Genomic DNA, 18644 nt, shown 5'->3' on the forward strand with positions numbered 1-18644 from the left:
GAGGAATATTATTTCTGTAGAGCCAGCAGTACGTGTTGCTTCTCACCAGGCGAGAAGGCTGGCCGGCAGCGTGGCCCCCCGGTCGGCTGCGCCCCGGCACCCCGTGCCCCCGGCACGTACGGCGCGCAGGCTCGGTCTTGCCTTCCCCGGCTTAGTGGTGGAAGCTGCTTATTCCTCTCCCCGTCTGCCTCGCCTCGCTCGGAGCTGTGCGTTCGTGGGGGCTGATCTACGGCAGCCCCCGTTCCTGGGGTGCCCCTGGGGCCAAGGGGTGCAGGGAGGTCCCCGGGGAAGGAGCGGGGTTTTAGCTGGCAGCTGGGGAGGTGACTCCTTGGCCTCCACCAGTTATCTGCAGTAACTGCCGCTGAGCTGGGGTTTGAGAGGTTTTCATTTTCCGTCTGCAGGTGGGATGAAGGCTGTGCTGCTGGGGAGGTTGCTGCGAGGCGTTCACAGGCAGGCAAAGCCTTCGCTTTGGCCGTAGGAGTTTCTAGACCTCGGTTTGATTGCGAAAATAATAGCTGGGCAGGTCAATGCAGTTGTATCCTGCTCCTCCCTTACAGCCCGTGTTTGCTTTCCTTTGTTTGGGTCTCGTCTTGCTCCGACTTGCCTCTGCCAGCCTTGCTGGATGCGGCTTTGCAGAGCGAACGCTTCTGTGTGAGCCGCTCTCTACCTGGGCGCTTAATTAAAAGGCGGAAAGATGTATTCCAAAAATACTTGGCTTTTCTCGTCTGACATCTAGTGTGTTGCGAGGCTTGCTGAGCTGGTGTTTGAGAGAGGAAGCGAGCGTAGCATTCAGCTGACATAGCATCTGAGTAGCCGTTTGGGGCCCAGGGAGCGATAGTTCAGGAGCGGGGAGGGAAAGTGAAATGGATGCTGAAATCCTGGATCTGCTGCTTAAATTTCCTCTCTCCCTGGAGAGGGAGGGAGCGAGGTTCAGCGTTGCATGTTTGGCTTGGCTCCCTGTTACCTGCTCTCTCCTCCTTTAGCTGTGCGCTTGTGGCAGAGATAAAGGATGGAGGGGGTTTTATGGTGTGAGAAAGTACTTTTTGCTTCAGTAACGTTTGCTTGTTTGTGGTTGAATCACATTAAAAAAAAAATCTAGCATTATTGAAGAATGAGTGGGCGAATAGCTGCATCAACTACCATGGTAACTTTTAAAGGGCTTCACCCATAACTGTCAGAGCTGGATTTTTAGTGCTATAGTGACTTTTAATGTAGAATAGTTTCCAGGCCATTTAATTATTTTGTCTCCTCATTTAAAAACAAAACAGCACAACTCCCCCCCCTCTTCTCTGAACTACCTTTTTGTCAACGTTCTCCTTTTTGACCTGAATACATCTGTATGGCGGGGCCCCGTGTCAAGTACCTTGCCGGTGCTCGTGTCTCGGGACCATACATGCTGCAAACCACTGCCGGCCACGTGCTGCGCGTCAGACCGCCCGGGGCAGAGGGTCCTGCTTGCGTAGTCTTCGTGGAAGGAAGCTCAGTGGTGGGTCTCGAGTCCAGCGGGTGGTCGGGGGACCTCTCTGGGGACCCATGCCACTGCAGGGGGGGCAGTGGGGAGAGCTCCTGTCCTGCTGCGCTGCCTGGGTCTTTTTGCAGGGTGGCCCTGTCCTCCCAGGGGGGTGTTGGCTTTGGGACACCTCCACGGCCTCGGCTCTGTGTTTCTGTAATGGGAGAAGCTAACTGTGGCGGCAGCCTGGGTGCACACAGCCACCCAGGAGGAATTGGGCAGTGGTCAGACTCCATGTGCCATCCCCGCTTTCATCTCCTGTCCCCACGGGAGAGCACAGCCGCAGAGGTGGGTCTGCGGGAGCGTCCATGAAGCATGTCTGGACGTGTGATGGCTGCGAGGTCGCCGTGTTGCTCACCAGGCTGCCCTGGCACATGAAGGTCACCACGCAAACCACACTCTGCTCAGCTGTCCTTATGTCTGCTGCTTTATACCGTGCCAGCAGGAAGAAAATACAGGAATAAGGGCATTTGGTGCTCAACACATCGCTGACTGGGTAGGACTTGGCGTGGCAGGTCCCTGGGCCTTGCACTCAAGCTGGCGTTGCATCTCTGGGTGTGACGGGCTGCTCTTAGAGCTTTGTGTTCAGTTATTTCAGAGTGTTCCGTGGCGTTGGGTTTGAGGCAGGGTCGGCTGTAATTGCACTTGTAACCTTCTGCATGAGGAAGACCTGGTTTCTGGTTGCGTCCCTGACAGCTTCCTCTGCAGCACCACCCATCTTAGCTTTGCTCAGCATCCCAACAGAGTTTAAAATGGTTTCATTCTGAATAATTTATCTCCCAGAGAGAGAGAGAGAGAGATGGTGGAGAGAAGCGGGCAGCCGTTGGTGAGGGGAGTGCTGCAGCACGGGCAGGAGCGGGCAGCGCAGGATGGGGGACGGGGTCCTGCTGCTGGCTCACCCCCAGGAGCAGCGTGCCGTGCATCACAGCCCCACGGCCTCGTGGGGCTTTGTTGATCCTGGCATTTTTTTTGCCGAACAAAAGCTCCAGGTCCCGGGCAGAGGCTCCCGTGGGAGCCCTCCCGCCTCCTGACCTGCCGCCCTGCCCTCCCGTTGCCTCCGGCACCTCTTTGTTTCCCCGCAGCCTTTTCAGCGCGCTCCCCCTCGCCCCGTCCTCCCTGCCCGCGAGCCGTTGGCATCGGTTGCCTCGCCTGCCCGGGCAGCGGGTGCCGCGGTCCCTGGTGTGGGCAGGTGGCCGAGCGTCGGTGCGGCCGGCTCGCCGGGGCAGGACGTTTCTTCATTAATGGTTGCGAGCTTTAGTAAAGAGTTTCAAAATGGAGGCAGCTCTGCCTGCCTCCCCATCGTACGGCATGGGTATGCGCTGCCCTACTTCTCGCCGGGATCAGACAGCCCTTTCTGAAGCTGTACAAAGAGGTTTGAATGCATTAGTTTACATGGAATTAATCTCCAGATTCCAAACATGCTTTCAAGCTGGTTTGGCCTTATTTTCCTGCAAAAGGAGGCCAACTCCGTGTTGCAGGCAGTGACTGTTGTAAGTGAGAGTTGAGCTGGAGCGGTGAGAGACTAGCACAGGCACCATATTCAGTCCATTAAAAGGAATTTTTGGCTCACGGACAAAACAAATCAAAAAAAATCTCATTCTTTGTGTACCACATCAGCAGTGACGGAAAAACAGAGCGAGGTCGCGGGGCGATCCTTCTAGTAACCGTGGTGCCTTTCGTGAGGGGTTTGAGGTCCAATTTTTGATAGGAGAAAATAATAAACAGTTAAAAAGTGCCACAAACGATCGTATAGAAAACCCGGGGTGAGGGGAGCGCTGGAAAAATGTCATTATGGGCGGTCAGGAGAAATCGGTACGCTGAACTAAGGTGAGGTGCTCCCTGCAACAGGTTGGTCTGAAATTCCCAGTGCTCCTTTGTCTGCCGCCGGAGCGATGCCATCCAGGGAGGGAACGGGGAGCTCGAGCGCTCCCGTTATTTTTTTGGATAGCCTGTCATCCCTCAGCAAGGAACAGTTGTGTGGGGGTGGGGAGCGTCGTAATCAAAAGTGGGTGAAATGGAAGCGAGCCAAAATTCTGCAAATTTATAAGGAACAGCAAACACTGATTTCTTTGAGAAAAGGTCGGCGCGTTTGCTTGTAAGCAGAGCCCTGGTAGGAGTGTGCGAGGAAATGGAAACTGTGCTCCACTATGCAGGTTTTTTTCATAATTTAGCCAGGCAAAGATACACAAAGATGCTTATTTTGGGAGATGGTGGAATGTTTCTGTAATAATTTCAGCAAATTTTGGTTCACATAGAGCATCTGTAAGAGTAGCACACCCACAGTTTCATGTAATATGTTCTATTTGTTGAAAAAAAAATTGCTTTCCCTTGAATTTGGAAGTGGTTTAACCCAGAAGAATCTATGCTGCCTTTATTTTTCCTCCCTGTTTAGTATCCTAAATCTGCCAGGTCCTCGCTGCTCGTCTCATTGACGAACGTAAGTTATTTCTGTCCGGACGATACCTGTCCCGGTTGCAGAAGGGGTGTGAGCCTGCGCTGGACTGTGACGGGCAGAACCGAGAAGCACACTGATCTCAGCTAGAGGAAAATAATTAGAAAAGGAACTGAGCTTGTTCTCAAAAGGAAAGGGTTGAAATGAATGCAGGAATATCCCTGCGGGGTCTTTGCAGTGCACCTGGTAGCCTGCTGTATAGCTAATAACTCATCTTAGGGAGACTTCATTTTGGTCTGACGATTCCCCCCCCCCCCCCCCCCTTGTTGACATTGAACAGGTAGAAGCATGTAGTGTTTGAAACACAATATGCAAAACACCGTATTAGTAACCGACTACATAACATTCCTGTGTTGCAGCTAGGCTGCCTACAGCGTGCTGCTTTTATAAGCTCCTCATGTGAGCTGGCAAAGGGAGGACGTGGAAGTGGTGAGCTGGAGTCACAAGAGAGCACAAGCGATTGCTTTTAACCATTTACACAGCGCTCGGGCTTCCAGTGGCCGCTGGACTCTGGAGGTGTTTGCCCTTTCCAAAGGGGAGGAAGATACCAACCTTCTGCTGCAGCTTCAACCCGCGTCGTGTCTCTGGAACCCAGAGGGAGTGTTTTTGCATCAGTGTTCACGCTGGCGGCACGGTGCGGCCGTAGCTCTCAGAGGCGGTTGGCCGTAAGAGAAGCGAGGGTTCGGGCACGTGAAGTCGCCACGAGGTACAGGGAGGTATCAGCTGGTGAGGATTTGGCTGGTTGCCCGTGGGCAAGCAGAAACCGGATTTACCTTCAGCAGATAAGCAATAGCAAGAAAACACGGTGGCCTGCTTTACTGCATACAGGAGTCTGGTTTTTCTGTAAACAACTTCTTTTGCAAAAATGTCTGCTTTCAGACAACTGGCAAGGAAGCTGAGAAGCCAGGTAGTATGAAAACGTTTGGCTAGAGAACGGGGTTCTTAGCTGGCCATCTTGGCATGAAAAGGAGACGCTGCAACAAATCGCTCTGTCACTTTAAAATGAATTAAAAAATCCATTGAGATCAACAGTGATGCTGGACTAGAGCGCAGCCTGCTTGCTATGAGTATATGAAGAAAAAGCCACCAAAATAGAAAATTTCATCATTGCTCACGGGGCGGCAAGAGCTGAGCGCAGCGCGTTGCTGAGAGCAATTGCAATAGTGGAACAGGAAGTCTCCCTCCCCCTCCGCGGGCTCTGTGGACGAGCAGCCTGCAGAGCAATGTTCAAAAGGATGTAAAGCTTGTTTACAAGATGTATGCAAAATATATTTGGGAAGAAATAAAAGGGCTTTACAGACCTGGATGCACTAAGAATGTGTGATGTCACGTTAATATAGGTTGCAAGTCTGAGGCTACGCAGCATGTGACCCAAAGTCATCTTAACATTGAGGAGCAAACCAAGGAGGTGCCTTTCTCCGTAGGATTGCATCCGGTGAGCTGCTCGAAATACACGCCGAGAAAGCTTCCTGTGCGCCTGCTAATGAAAGCTAATTGTCATGAAATCTTAGTAGTAGTGCTCCAGGAGAAGCCTTGCAGCCTGGGGGCCCAGTGGGGCTGCCATCCTGGGGATGGTTTGTCTCCGGCCGAGCGTTTTGAGTAGCACTCCTGATACTTCATGGTGGGAAAGAAAGCATTTGGCATTTGAAAGATGTATGGTGGTTTTGAGGCCGCTTCAGAGTTCTGGAGCGAAATGGCAAAGGTGTCACTAGACCGATGATGGATCGGTGATAGACTCGCTTATGTTTGTGCATATGGAAACAGGTCGCTTCTGCAGTGACGATAAAGTCTCATTGTGCAGCCTTCAGCCTCGCTCACCTTCCTCTGCTTCTGCGAGAGAGGCACTTTCTTACCTCACAGGGAGTCTTAAGGCTTAATCCATTGTTTGTAAAGCTCTTTAAGATCTTTGTTTGGGAGCACTAGAATCTGGAGGATTAAAAACAATTTATTTTTGTGTATCTTGTATAATGCGCATATCAAAGACTTTCCAAAGATGGAGGAATTGTGAGCCAGAGGGAGATGGCAGGTCTGTAAGGTAAACACGAGGGAGCAAGGGGATGGAAAAACAAAGAAGGTAAAAGCAAAAGGCTGGTTCCCCGTCGTGGACACTTGGCTGTAAGGAGGGCAAGTTTCCAGCCCTGGAGAAAAGGGCTGGATGTAGTAGAGCCGTCTTCCTCTTAATCCCATTTAAAGACCCATCTGGTCAGTGCTGCTGCCTGGTTGTGAAGGGCAGCACGCAGATTTTTCCTCTGCTGTGTTTGTGCCCTTTGATCGTACGTATTGGGATCAGGAATCTCACTTGTTCTCACCCGGACTGTTTTGTCAGCTCTCAACTACCTCATAAGCTCACCAGAACGGATGTCGGTGATCTGGACAAGGATGATTTTTTAAAACCAGACCTGTAGTCTGCAGGCGCGTGTGGTACTTGCCCTGGTTTCTGCTTGCGCATCCGTGCCCTGCCTGCAGACCCGCCAAGGACATCAGGGAAGGTGCTTCCTCCTGGGGGGGACCTTCGCTCTGAGCCTTCTCACACCTGCCAGAAGACTGTGGCTGGGCACGGCTGGATGCTGCTGGCAGCTCTTCTGGCTGTTGTGGACCTCCCTGGTGCCACCGCCTCTTCTGAAGAGGCTGTGTGCGTGCAGACGTGGGTGCTCCTGCCCTCGAAGAGGGCTTTGCCACCTTCCCCATCTTCATGTCCCTGGTGCAGTACTGGTACTGTCATCCTCCAGGACAGCTGCCACAGCTTCTCTGCGTCTCCAGAGCCTCACGTGCCAGGTCTAGAGCGTTGGAGAAGAGGCGACCCAGTGCTTTGGACACAGGAGGTGCCTTGGCTCCCGTGGGGAACCAGAAACTGGTGATTAAATTCTTTCCCCAGGTGCAGGCCGGAGTGTTTTGTGTAGGTGTGTTGCCATCATGTGAGTCTTTGCATTTTAAACACAACGTTTTCCCACGTGAACTTGTTTGGGATCACAGAACGTGAATGTTGCTGCTGTTCTCGGTCGTAGCTGAACGTAAGATGGGGCTGAAGACCGCACTGGTTGGGATTTCTGGTTTGGGTTCTCACCGAAAGACATCCTCAATACTGGTGATGTTACAAGCAAGCATCAAGGCAGTGGTTTCCAAATGATGTCCAGGCACACTTGAGACCCTCAGTATTTTGGTATTTTGAGACCCTCAGTATTTTGGTATTTGAGCTCTGTAATTTTACAGAAAAAGGAGAGCCCGGTGGAAGCGGCCGTCGGCTGTTATTTGCTGTTACTCGTGCAGGGGAGACTCGCGTGGGGCTGGAGGTGGCCGAGGCTGTGGGGTGTGTTGGCAAGTAGGTGCAGGTGTGGCGCAGGGAAATTCTTGAGGTGTGGGTGTGCTGGAGCCAGGGAGGACGAGCGACCGGTGCCAAGGGCTGGGTCAGGCCAGCGATGGGCTCTGCTCACCTGGATACCACACTGGGTAGCGTTGGGATACGATAGAAGGGACACTCTGGGTCCCCGCTGGTTTTGTTGGCCTGGCACAGTAAGGTCGGGTTTATCCTAAACCCAGTAATAATTCTTGTTCCCCAGTACCCTGGGGTTAGAGTGCTCCCTGTGTTATGGGAACCGCTGAAAATTATTTGGGTAGGAGGTGGGGACCAACTCACAGACTGGCTTTGCAATAGCATAGCTAATGAGATTAACATAGTATTCACTTAAAAAAGAAAAGAAGCTGGTTGGTTGAATGGGACTCAGAAGACTCATTTCATGCGTTAGGGCTTGGAAACAAGCTATTTAGCTTAGCGAGGAGAAAGTTGAGAGCATCTGATGGGTTGGGAGCCCGTCCGTTGCTGACTGCCAGAGCCTGGGCAGGGTGCTGGGGGGTGTATTCGCCTTCCAGACATCTGCTGCCCTTGGGTTTCGGGCTGACCTTGCCTGACACCCGTCCTGCTTGCTTTGTTCCGGGATGATTTTTAAATATAGAGAAAAAAAATCCTTGCCTGCCGGAAACTGAAGCTAAAGAAGTTAAACTGAAAAATAAAGCACCGGATTTATTAGGAGGGTTGCTAGCGTGAGAACAGCTTAGGTTGTGGCTGTAGCAGACCTCGCGCCCCTTAAATATTAGGGTATTAGGCTTTCCTTTAAATGCTGTCTTGGTTTTAAAATATCTGCTGTACTTGGTCCGTATCTGTAGAAAACGCAAGGAGAATTAACGCAGGGCAGTTCTCTTGCCTGTTGGGCTGTTTGCTGAGATGACTGCAGCAAGTCCTTTTGGCTTTGAAAACTATTTTATTCATTTGAACCGTTTTCCTATTTTTGCTGTTCTTTCTTCACTTCTCTCCCTTATGTCTGTGATTCTCTTGCCTGTTCCACTAATTAAAAACCAGTTGCTTCACAAGGGCACTCCAATTTACCTATAATTGATGCAGCCATGCTAAATACCTGCAGTTCCGGATATCTTCGCTTTCCTCCCACCCCCCCCCGGTGATCTGGTTAATCCGTGCTGGCTTCCCCGCTTCCTCCTGGTTCCATGCAGCCTCAGTTGAAAGTTATTTGATGGGGACTTCCAAGTGTCATTTTAGCTCTAGAAGTAACATTTCCCTCGGAATATATTTTTCCTTTTGTTCTGCTTGATCTTGCGACTATTAAGTAGTTTTAAATAAAGATTATTTTTAGTCTCTTGCATGCTCTGCAATGAAGCATGGTAATTTTGAACAGGCACCAAAATTTTCTCTAGCTCAGTAGAGAAATAATTCCAAACTTGACAGAAACTCTCTTTTCCCGGCGACCTTGCTCGCTGGCGTGCATCCCCCCGTCCCCAAACCATTGCACTGAATTGTCGTAGAGAAGAATGAGAGCAGGTTTCCTCAGATACCCAGAGGAGTGGGAGTTGAGCATTTTGGGAGAATTTTTAATTCCTTGGGGTTAATCCGTGGCACGTGAAGAGCCATGCTGGAGCTCTGCCCTCGGAGCGAGAGTTTTTATGAAACTCCACTGCTGACCCCGGGAGCTGCTGGCAGATACTTGAGTTTTTACTTCTGTTGGATTTAACCTCAGCCGATGTAAAGCTCTGATGCAAAGCTGCTCTGCACGTATTACAGTGGGAAGATTTGCTGGGGTTGCTATAGCGAAAGGCTGGAGATGACTTCAGGAGTTTAAATTAGGCCTGCGTGCTGGTAAACAAGGGCTCTGCCTATAGTACAAGCTGCTGCGGTGTTTGAAGATGTTTGTGTCGGATGGGGTGGGTGGTGGCATGCGTTCGCTCGCAGGGAGAGCACGAGTGCTTGCACAAGCCTGTCGGACCGAGCGTGCCAGCGGCGTGCCTGGGGAGGAGCGGGCAGGTGCCGTGATGTGCTATGTTTAAGGAAAAAGAGAAGCTGGAGATAGTGGTTGCATTCAGAAATCTAGTGATTTTTCCTGAGCGAGCAACAGCCCGTTATTCCCGGTGTCTGAACCCCCTCTTCTGCTGGGGTACACGGGGTCCGTGCCCGGCTGCTTTCGTCCTCCCGTAGTCCAAACCGTCAGGCTGGAGATATCACTCACCGTAATATCCCAGCCACGCTTTTATTGTCCTCTCCTCCTTGACTTCATTATGTCTTGATCTCTGTAACCTCTTTAACATGTGTAAACACTGAAATGAGATTATCTTTAAAGAGCCCTTTATTAAAAATGTACTGACCTTCCTAATAAGAAGAAATGTTCCCGTAGCTGCTTTTCTCCTTTCCTGCATTTCGACAAGTCGCATGGGCAGAATGGTGAATCATCTCACCAAGATGACAGCTTGGGCTGAAAACCGGGCAGTTTTCTTCAGACACAGCACCGAAGTGATGCTCCCCACGCGGCATGTCCCAGCACCTGGGACCCTGGCCGCTCTGCAGCACGGGAAGGTGGGGTTGCTCCCATGGGAGGGTCCCAGGCACACATCCCTCTTGCTGGCTTTGCAGTTTAAAGCAACTCTAAACCTTATTAACCTTCAGCTTGGTGGCCCTCGGCATGGCGAGCGTGGTGCTGAGGGACCTGCTCTGCTCAGTTGACTCATGACCAAACTTTTTGGGTGAGCAGTTGCGGCCGCAGTCGCTGCAGGCTGTCCCCCAGCAGCTGCCGCCGAGGGGTTTGCGTGCCGTGGGCATGGGGCTGGCCGGTGTCCGCTAGATCAGAAGGCCCCGACGAATATCCTCATCCCTTCCCCTCCCAAACCAGCCCTGGGTCCGAGCGGGTCGCGCTGATGTGGGACCTGCACCCCGGTACTGTGCCAAGAGCCCTGGTCGGTGATGCCAACCAGCCGTCCCTGCCGTGCAAGCCTCCTGCAAAGGGCAGGGGGAGGCGAGGTGCAGCGGAGCCGTGGCTGCGGTGGGCTCTCTGTGCAAAGCCTTCACCGGGCAGAGCAGCCGTACCTGAGTACGGCTCTTGGGCCCTGCGCAGGGGACTTCTGGGTTCCTTGCCGAGGGGCGAGCGTGCTGTAAAAGGGCTAAATGCATGCGAGGGGCTGAATTGCAAATAGATTGAAGCCTTCTTTCAGTGAGGGCTTTTTATGGGAGCTTTGCAGTTATTTAGCATCAAGAAAGCAGGCGGTTGCCCAAGCGATGGGTGCCTGAGCAGACGGGTGCCGTGCCCGTCCTCGGGCTCTCGGCCCTCTGGTCCGCAGTGATGTTTCTCCTGCCCTGGGCAGCAGAGCCCTTCCCTCGGGCCCTGCGGGCAGCTGTGCGTCCTTCTGCCTGGGATCCCGGGTTTCCTTAAGGGATCACTAGGAACTCCCCGCATCTGTGTGCTCTTTATCGCTTCGGAGCCGATTGCTGGAGGAGCAGGGTGGTCTTAACCGCTTTGGCATCGGTAATTATTGCTGGGAGCTGATGAGCCTTTCCCGTCCAGTTCTGGTGGAGCCTTCGGTGTGCAAGGATGATCAGAGAGGGGGTTTGGTGTCCCCCCCAACTTGTAAAATATATTCCAGCTCCAGTTTGTAATGTGGCAAGAGGGGGAGCGAGGGAAGGGAACAACAGCATTAGCGGATGTAGAAGTAGCTGGAATGAGAAGCTTTTGTGCCATTAATAACAGTCCTGGCCGGCAGCCAAGGCTGGGAGTGTGGGATTAGCCTGAACAATCAAGACTGCAGGATCAAAACAAGGAGGCAGGAACAGCGAGGTCACACTGCTGCCATCTGCGCTGCCGCAGTGGTGGGAGGGAGCGGAAGAGGGGGCTGCGCCGGAGGAGCCGTGCCGATAGCGCAGGCGGTGGGGCGCCCGCCGCCTCCCCGAAACCAGCCCCGCGCTTGACGCCGGGGTCAGGGCTTTGGGCTTCACCTTCCCGGCGGTGCTGGCGAGCCTGCGGAGGGGAGGGCGGCTGCAGCTTGTCGTTTTTAGGAAATGGCTTCTGAAAAACCAGAAGTGGCTCGTTGGGGTTTGGTTGCGTGCTTCTGCGCTCCGGACTGAAGATCCGAACGGCGTTTATGGCTGCGGGTTTGGGATGGGTGTATTCGTGCGGCGATGCCGATGGACCGCCCTGGTGTTGGTGTTGCCGCCGTGCCGTTTGTCAGTCCATGTGGTGACCCGGGGAGGGGCGAGGGAGAGGTCACCGGGCGGATTCAGCTGCAGCTTTGCTCCGGGCGAACGCAGCCTCGCTCTCTGCCGGGGCGTGTGGGCCCACCGGCCTTTCCGGGGCTGTTTGCGAGTTTACATCACCCTTTGTAAAGGAGTGACTTGAGATTTCTGCTGAAAGATGCTTTTTTGAAGCAGACGGAGGCAAATTGTGTTGTTTCACTCTGGCCTCCATCAGCTTTTGCTAAAATACCTTCCAAGAGTATCCGAAAGCAAAGTGATTCGCATCATTTACGCTGCTTCTCCTCTCTTTTTCCCTCTGACCTAGTAAATCTTACTGTCCTGCAAATGTAAATACAAAAGCTGAAATGCAATGGAAGCAAAGCAGTGTCCCACAAACAGCCTCCCAGCTCTTGCTAAAAATATCTCTGTGCGGTGCAGTAACTCCCAGGCATTCTTTTGTCTGACTGCTTTTGAATTCCCTAATTGAAGTTGGTTGGAGGGCAGTGCACCAGTTTCCTGAATAGCTCAGATGTTGATTGTGAGTTAAAAAACAAGAGCAAAATTGTTTTTCCTTTGTGCAGCCACGCTTTTATTTCCCCCCCCTCCCCGTTTTTAATCTCTGTATTTTTACTTGCAATTTTGTTTTGTAAGACAACTGCATTAAATATATCTGCGGAGAAGGGGCCCAGGAGGCAGCGAGCAGGAAAGACACAGTTTTTGGTACGTGATGCCACGTGCGTGTTGGAGCCGGAGTGCTGCTCTGTCGGAAACGTCCAGGCTGGCGCAGAGATGGGTGCAAATGGAGCTTAACGTAGTAGGAAGTGTTAATAATGGTTCCTAATTGCCTACTAATAACTAAATCTGTGGAATTTGGCAGCAATTGGGATATAGTTTTCTCCTGCAATCTGTCCGTTCCCTCCAGAAAGAACAAAGTTGCTTCGTTGACGTACAGCAGTGAATCTTAAATTCACCGAAGGTAACGGGGGAAAGTTTTCCAGATCCCGCGTGGCCTCCAGCCCTCGACAGAACCTGCAAGGTGCTTCCCCGGGCGAAAACTGCCGGGTCTTGGTCCAGCACTCCAAGATTTAACAGAGGAAGAAGAATAAACCCAGGCTATTCTTGTCCTTTCTTGTTTGTTTTCTTGTTTGGTTTTTGGGGTTTTTTTTTCATTTGAACTTGGAAATAGAGAACCCCAGGCTCGTTCCTAGTGCTCAGCTGAGCGCAGCCCTCCTGAAAGGCTGCTGGAAGCACCGTGTGCGTGGGTGACTCTCCCGGCCGTCCAGGGACGGTCCCTGGGCTCCCGCGGGGACAGGGAGGAAAAGTTTGTGACCGGTAGTTTGTGATAAGTCACAGCCGGTCCAAGAAGCTCCCCAGAATATTTCTGTTGGATAAATGTGATAAAGCCTGAGTGCTCAGAGCTCCTCCATGGCTGGTAAACAAACACAAACGTTGCTTTCACTTGAAGCCTCAGTAAATTAAAGGTTTGAAATTGTGATGGAGATCGGAGAGAAGCTGATTTCAGATGCTGCTTCAGGAGCCGGGATTTACTCAGGCTCTCCGTGGCAGGAGACATTTCCTAGCTGCTCAGCAGCAGCAGAAAAACAAGCACAAATTTTTCTGTCTTCAGGGATAACTGCAGTGAAGCATGCAGGGGGGAGGGCTGTGCTGTTCGCTGGTACCGAAATACTTTCCCATCCCCCACGCACGTCAACAGGCCCCGAAATTCCCCAGCACGCAGGGTTGGGTGCTGGGTGCTGTGCCTGCCTGCTGAGCAGGAGCAGGCATGGGGACCGGTGCCTGCAGCCCCTGGCCTGGGCGGCTGCGGGGGAGCTGGGCTTCTCCGGTGCTTTCCTTGGAAATGGAGCATCTCTGTAGTTCAGCACGCAGAAATGAGACGCTGAACGGGGCTGAGCCGGCAGCCTGCGCGCTGGGTTTGCTGCCTCTCGCTCTGCCATAACGCAAAACCAAGAAAATGTGTCTGGAGGAGCCCGAGGCATGTGTGGCGGCAGGGAGAGCGGCGTCCTGCCTGTGGGCACCCCGCTTTCCGGCACGGCGGCGGGGACCCAGGTGCCGGGATGCACCTCTCTTTCCTTACCCCCTCCCCACAGGCAGATGGACTCTGTAGGTGAGAAACACCCTTATTGTCTAAAACCTCCCTTCCTCTCCAAAAACATGGCACGGTGGGTGCCAGCACCTCCTGCTCGCTGGAGAGGTTGGGGCATGGCTGGTGGCGTTGGGCCGGAGCCGTGCGGGGGGCAGCGTGCCGGAGCCGGGCTGTTGGCGCTGGGGCAGGATCAGGATTGCGGCGCTGTGGTCACACACCCTCCTCTTAGCTGCTCGGTTAATGTTTAACCGATTTCGGGTTGTTTGGTGGTACAGGGCGCTTTGCGGATGAGCAGCCCCATGGAGGGGTACGGCTTATCTGCTGCGGAGGAATGCGAAGAATTTCACGGGGAGGAAGAGGAGATTTTCCCTTTCCCAATGGAGGGAAACCAAGTCTCGGTGGGTGACATTGTAATGTTTTATATACACGGGCAGCTCCCTGCTTTGGGAGCCTCTATGTTAAGTTTCCACCTGGCCAAAACATTTTCGCTCTGACTGTAAACCTTAGAGGGGAGAGTGCTCAAATGGAAAAGTTGACGCAGCCTTATCTGCGGTGCAGTGTCTGTACGATAGAGGAATCTGAGCCCTGGCTTATGTCAGGCTTGAAGCTTTCCCCTTTCCTTCCAGCAAACTGCATACCGTCGCCTTGGAGCCGTTCCTTCATCGGGGGCACATCCTTCAAGGAGTGTAGTTTGGTCAAGAATACAGGCCTGGGTTCATTTTAAATCTGTATCGAGTTCCCCCGTGGCTGCCCCTGCTACCTCCTTGCAGCAGCCCGATGTCTTTCGGATGGTCCTTGGAGCGCCGGGGCATCGCCCTCCCAGCAAACAGCAGCATCCCTCCTCCAGAAACTTTAGCCCTTGCCTTCAACCTGCAATTATTCTTGCAGGAGACATTCAGGTCATCTGTTCCCCTCGTGCAATAAGTGACACTTGTACAAATGACTGATGCTTAACATAGTCAAGGGTCACCTTACCCAGCTCTGGGTGCCGACGGCTTTCGTTGCAGCGTGCATGAACGTCAAACTTCCTGCCGGCTCTGCTGCTGGCGGTTCATTAGCAGGAAAAAAAAAAGCCTGGAACTAAATTTGCCAGCTGTGCCCAGAGCCCATCACTTGCGTGGTGGAGCTGTCCCATCTCTGCCTGGTGAGATGGGAACCACCGCCGGAGCTCACCGCTCCCCATGCACTGTAACCCCTCCAACTGACCCGAAACGGCGGCTGCAGGGTCAGGCTGACATCTGGCACGCTACCGGCACCGCTGCCAGGAGGGGAGGGAGGTGGAAACACTGGCTGGAAGGGAAGGAGCTGGAGGAGGACGGGAAGGGAGGGGGAAGGACAGCCGGGAGCTTCTGAAGCTGCGGGGTAAGACACTAAACTGGAGAAGGGGCAGAATATAATGCTCGGTGATTTTTGCAAGCGGCTGGCTGCTTCCACAGGATGTCTCGGGGCTAAGGGCAGTGCTTGTTTTCTAGCAAGACATGACAAATAATAAAAATAACGGTTGCAGTTAATTGCCATGTATCCATCACGCCTTGGTTTTCATTTGTCTTAAGGCAGGATGCGTTTGCAGATGAATTTTGAAAATAGCTGAGGATCAAATGTTGTTTTTTGTTCTTTGGCACTGAATATTTTGCTGGCTGTTCGTGCTCGGTGATGCAGATCTGCGTGTGTATTCAAAGTCTGTAGCTAATGTTACAGTTTCCTTCCTGCTATGAGCTTCTGTTTTCTGTGCTCACACCTTTCTGGAAGCCTCCTTTGGGGCTACAATATTCCTTACTTGGTTTTGTATTAAAGGAATCTTTCTTCTGTAAGAGTTGAGAAAGATCTTTTCCTTTTAGCTTTAGGTATGTGAAGGAATAATATTCTTCTCACCTGTTAAAAAAGCAGACCCGCATTTCAGAAGGCTGAGCCTGCTACAGTGTGTTGCAAAAACACTTCCCGAAGCGGAGAAGCTTTTGCTGCTGAAGCGGAGGTTAAGGGTCGATGGTGTCAAAATCCCATTCCCCTGCTCCCGACTCCCGTTCCATGGCACTCAGCCCGCGGGGTTTGGGAGCGGGGTGCGTTCCTGGCGTTGCGCTGCAGAGATGGGGGCTGGCCTGCCCCGGAGCCGTGTGTGTGTGTGTGTGTGTGTGTGTGTGTGTGTGTGTGAGGAGGGGCTCGGTGCCGGGGACATGGCCTGATCCAGCACGCCACGAGTCCCGCTGCGCCGCGTGAGATGGGGAGGAAGACCTCAGCGGCGCCTGGTTGTTTACGAGATCGCCCGTTTCTGTGCTGAGATTGCCACAAACCGGCTTCCTTTTCTCGGGCGCTCTGAGCGCGCCACGTCTGCAAATGGGGGCTGATGCTCGGTGCACCCTCCTAAAGATCTTAATTTGTTCAGATGGGAATTTACTATTTTAAAATGGCTTTGATTATCATACGGAAGAATTGTTTACTGGCTGTACATATGCTATGCTGTCTCCGTCCCGTGCTTTGCTAAGAATAGAAACCAAAGCATTACTCTGCGCGTCTTACAGCTGCGGCTGTTGAAAAACTGACTTGCCCAAATGTTTTGTACGTTTGTGGCTGAGTAGGCAACAGAGCTGAGGTTCAAAACTGCCACTTCTCCGCTCAAACCGCTAATCAGCATTGCTTCTGAAAGGACTATAGATAGCGTGTGCAAGCTGATACTACGAAAATAAACTTCTCATAACCTCCCTTTGTTTTCTGTAAATCCCCAGACTTGCAGGTCTACGCCATTATCTATAGGCACTCACGAGGCCGTCCTCACCACGATGTTCCCACCACTCTATTTAATTGCAAAGGAGCCTTTTGGAGTAGACTTTAAAAATCCCTATCACCGTTGCGCTATCTTCATTAAATGAATGGGGCTGTTGTACATCTGACAGCTGCCATTTTAATGCTGTGGTATTGTATTTCCTTGCAGGAGGCTCAACCTCACAAGGCAGATTAGGACTGAGAAAATCCAGGTTCCATTAGAAACCATTGGAAATGAGTTCTCAAGTTGTTCTAAGGTAAATCAATAATGCATATAATCTCCCAGTCTGGACTTAGTGACCGAGCCAACAGTTCATTTAACCACTTTTTTTTTTTTTTTTTTAAAGTGCTTTCAAAATCATTCCTGTTGAGACTTACTTCTCACTCTGTTATGAAATTCGCAGGCAGCATTTGTTTTCAAGCGCTGCCAAAACTTTGGTAATTTACTCATCCCCGTGCTGCAATGCCGAGCCTCGCGTCGGTACCGTGGTAGCCACCAAATTCCTGCGAGTTCAGGAGCGGAGAATGCTGCTCCGCTCCCGGATGGGCTGCTCAGACCCGCATCTGGGTCCTGCTGTGAGAGCCCGATGCTTGGCGTGTCCCTGTCCCCCAGTCCATGTGTGTAACTGGGAGCAGGCTCCTTGCTGGAGGCAGAAACATCGTCCTTCCTTGATGAACGTTCCTGAGCGCTCTGTCGCACCTCTGCTGCTGTTTTGCAGGCTGATCCTGGAAGGAAACAGGAATTCGGTTACCAAAGAATCAAATTGAGAAAGATGAATCCTTTTCAGTGTTGCAGTAACAGGTTTTGCTAATTTTTAATTTATTTGAAATTAGCTTTAATAAGCAAATTGTCCTTTCTCAGAGCAAATATCCCAAACTCATGAATCTTTCAAGCTAAATATGATAAAGGACCTCTGAGTTTTTCCTCTTCTGTTTAAACTAACGCTTGAGCGAAGTGAGGAAGATGATTAACTTGTAAATGAGCGCGAGAACGCAGCCGACTCCAGTGGCTTTCCTCGCTGGGTCACTTGGCACTACGGGTCTGATCAGCGTGAGCAGGCTGTCGTGTCCGTCGAATTAGCCAGCATGTGTGGGAACGCGTTCGTGCAAGCCCTGCGTTGGGCTGGCGGTGGGCAGGCGAGCGATACCTGGTGCTACACAAAGCTTGGAAGGGCAGAATTGCAAATTACATGCTTTTTTTTGGTACAAATTTGAGGCGATTCGATGAATTTTTGTACTGGGTAACTGCTTCGTGTCACATGATAGTCATCTTTTTGATTGTGTAGTAGGTGCCTTGCAACGAAGTTTATCATCTCATGGAAACTCAGTCTTATTTAACAGTACTTGAACTGTCAGATATTAAAATAATGTCTCTTAAACCACTTGAATGGGGTAAGACTTGGCTTGATATAGGGCTGTGGTCTTAGAAAACCTGTAATTCCCCTTCTCCTCCTCCCTGCGTTGATATTACTATCAGATTTTTCTTTTTAGCTGTGGCAAAGAAAAGATGGAGTTGCTAGAACATGATCTATTTTGATTACTAAAAATCTTAACGCTGCTAATTTAGTCAGCTAGTACGTTACGAATGTAGGGTCTGTGTGTTCAAACTGTTCTTGGTGGGGGTTTTTTTTGGTTTTTTTTTAACTTAATAAGTTCTCCAGATAGTTGCCATGGAAATAATCCTGGATTCGGAGAGGATCTAAAGGCCCCGCAGATGCCGGTGCGGTGGGAGCAGCGCATGGTCTGCACGCTCCAGGCTCAGCTCCTGGTCAAAACGCAGTTTTCCGTGGTGGTGCCGGCTCTGGGATGGGAACCAGCTTGTTCCTCCCGCGGCTGCCTCGCTTCCCCCTCTCTTGGAGTTTTGGGCAGAATTCTCCCGGGTTTTGTAGTGCAGAAAAGTTGCAGAAAATGCTCACTGCTGGTTTTCACTGATTGAAGGTTAGTTACCTGTGGCTGGCCTGGGGGTCTGCGCCAAATTTGAGGAAATATCCCCGGCTCAGCTCCCAGAGCGCCGGGTGCTGCCAGAGGTGCTGAGCCTGCCGTGCCAGCCCCAGCGGTGCTGCAGCAGGAGCCTCTCCCAGGCCCCGTTTGTGCCGCAGAAGAACAAACCTGCTTCCTCTGGGGCCGCGTTTTCTTTTTCAACAACTTCCTTTTTGTGCAAATGTTGTGTTTTTCATGAAATTGCTGTGCGTTGTTTTCAGACACGATCATCGGAATTGTTTTGTAGGTCTAAACCAAACCTGGGTGGTACTTGTTGCTTGAAATAAGACAGCCAGTCTGAATTGCAGGAAAATTCAGGTGGTTTTCCTGGCTTCGTGAG

At 51.8% G+C, this 18644-nt stretch overlaps 1 protein-coding gene across 5 annotated transcripts in view; it reads left to right on the forward strand.

Annotated features, from left to right (window-relative positions):
• Nucleotides 1-18644, forward strand: part of ANKRD11 (ankyrin repeat domain containing 11) — a 155183-nt gene that overhangs the window by 66250 nt on the left and 70289 nt on the right. For 2 of the 5 annotated variants that reach the window (XM_054840870.1, XM_054840872.1), the window contains exon 3: nt 16494-16581. The exons of the other annotated variants lie outside the window; for them this stretch is intronic. The gene's annotated coding sequence lies outside the window, so the exon portion shown is untranslated. The remainder of the gene's footprint in view (nt 1-16493; nt 16582-18644) is intronic. 5 annotated transcript variants of the gene reach the window in all.

The sequence above is a fragment of the Grus americana genome, chromosome 13, assembly GCF_028858705.1.
Source record: "Grus americana isolate bGruAme1 chromosome 13, bGruAme1.mat, whole genome shotgun sequence".
NCBI lineage: Eukaryota > Metazoa > Chordata > Aves > Gruiformes > Gruidae > Grus > Grus americana.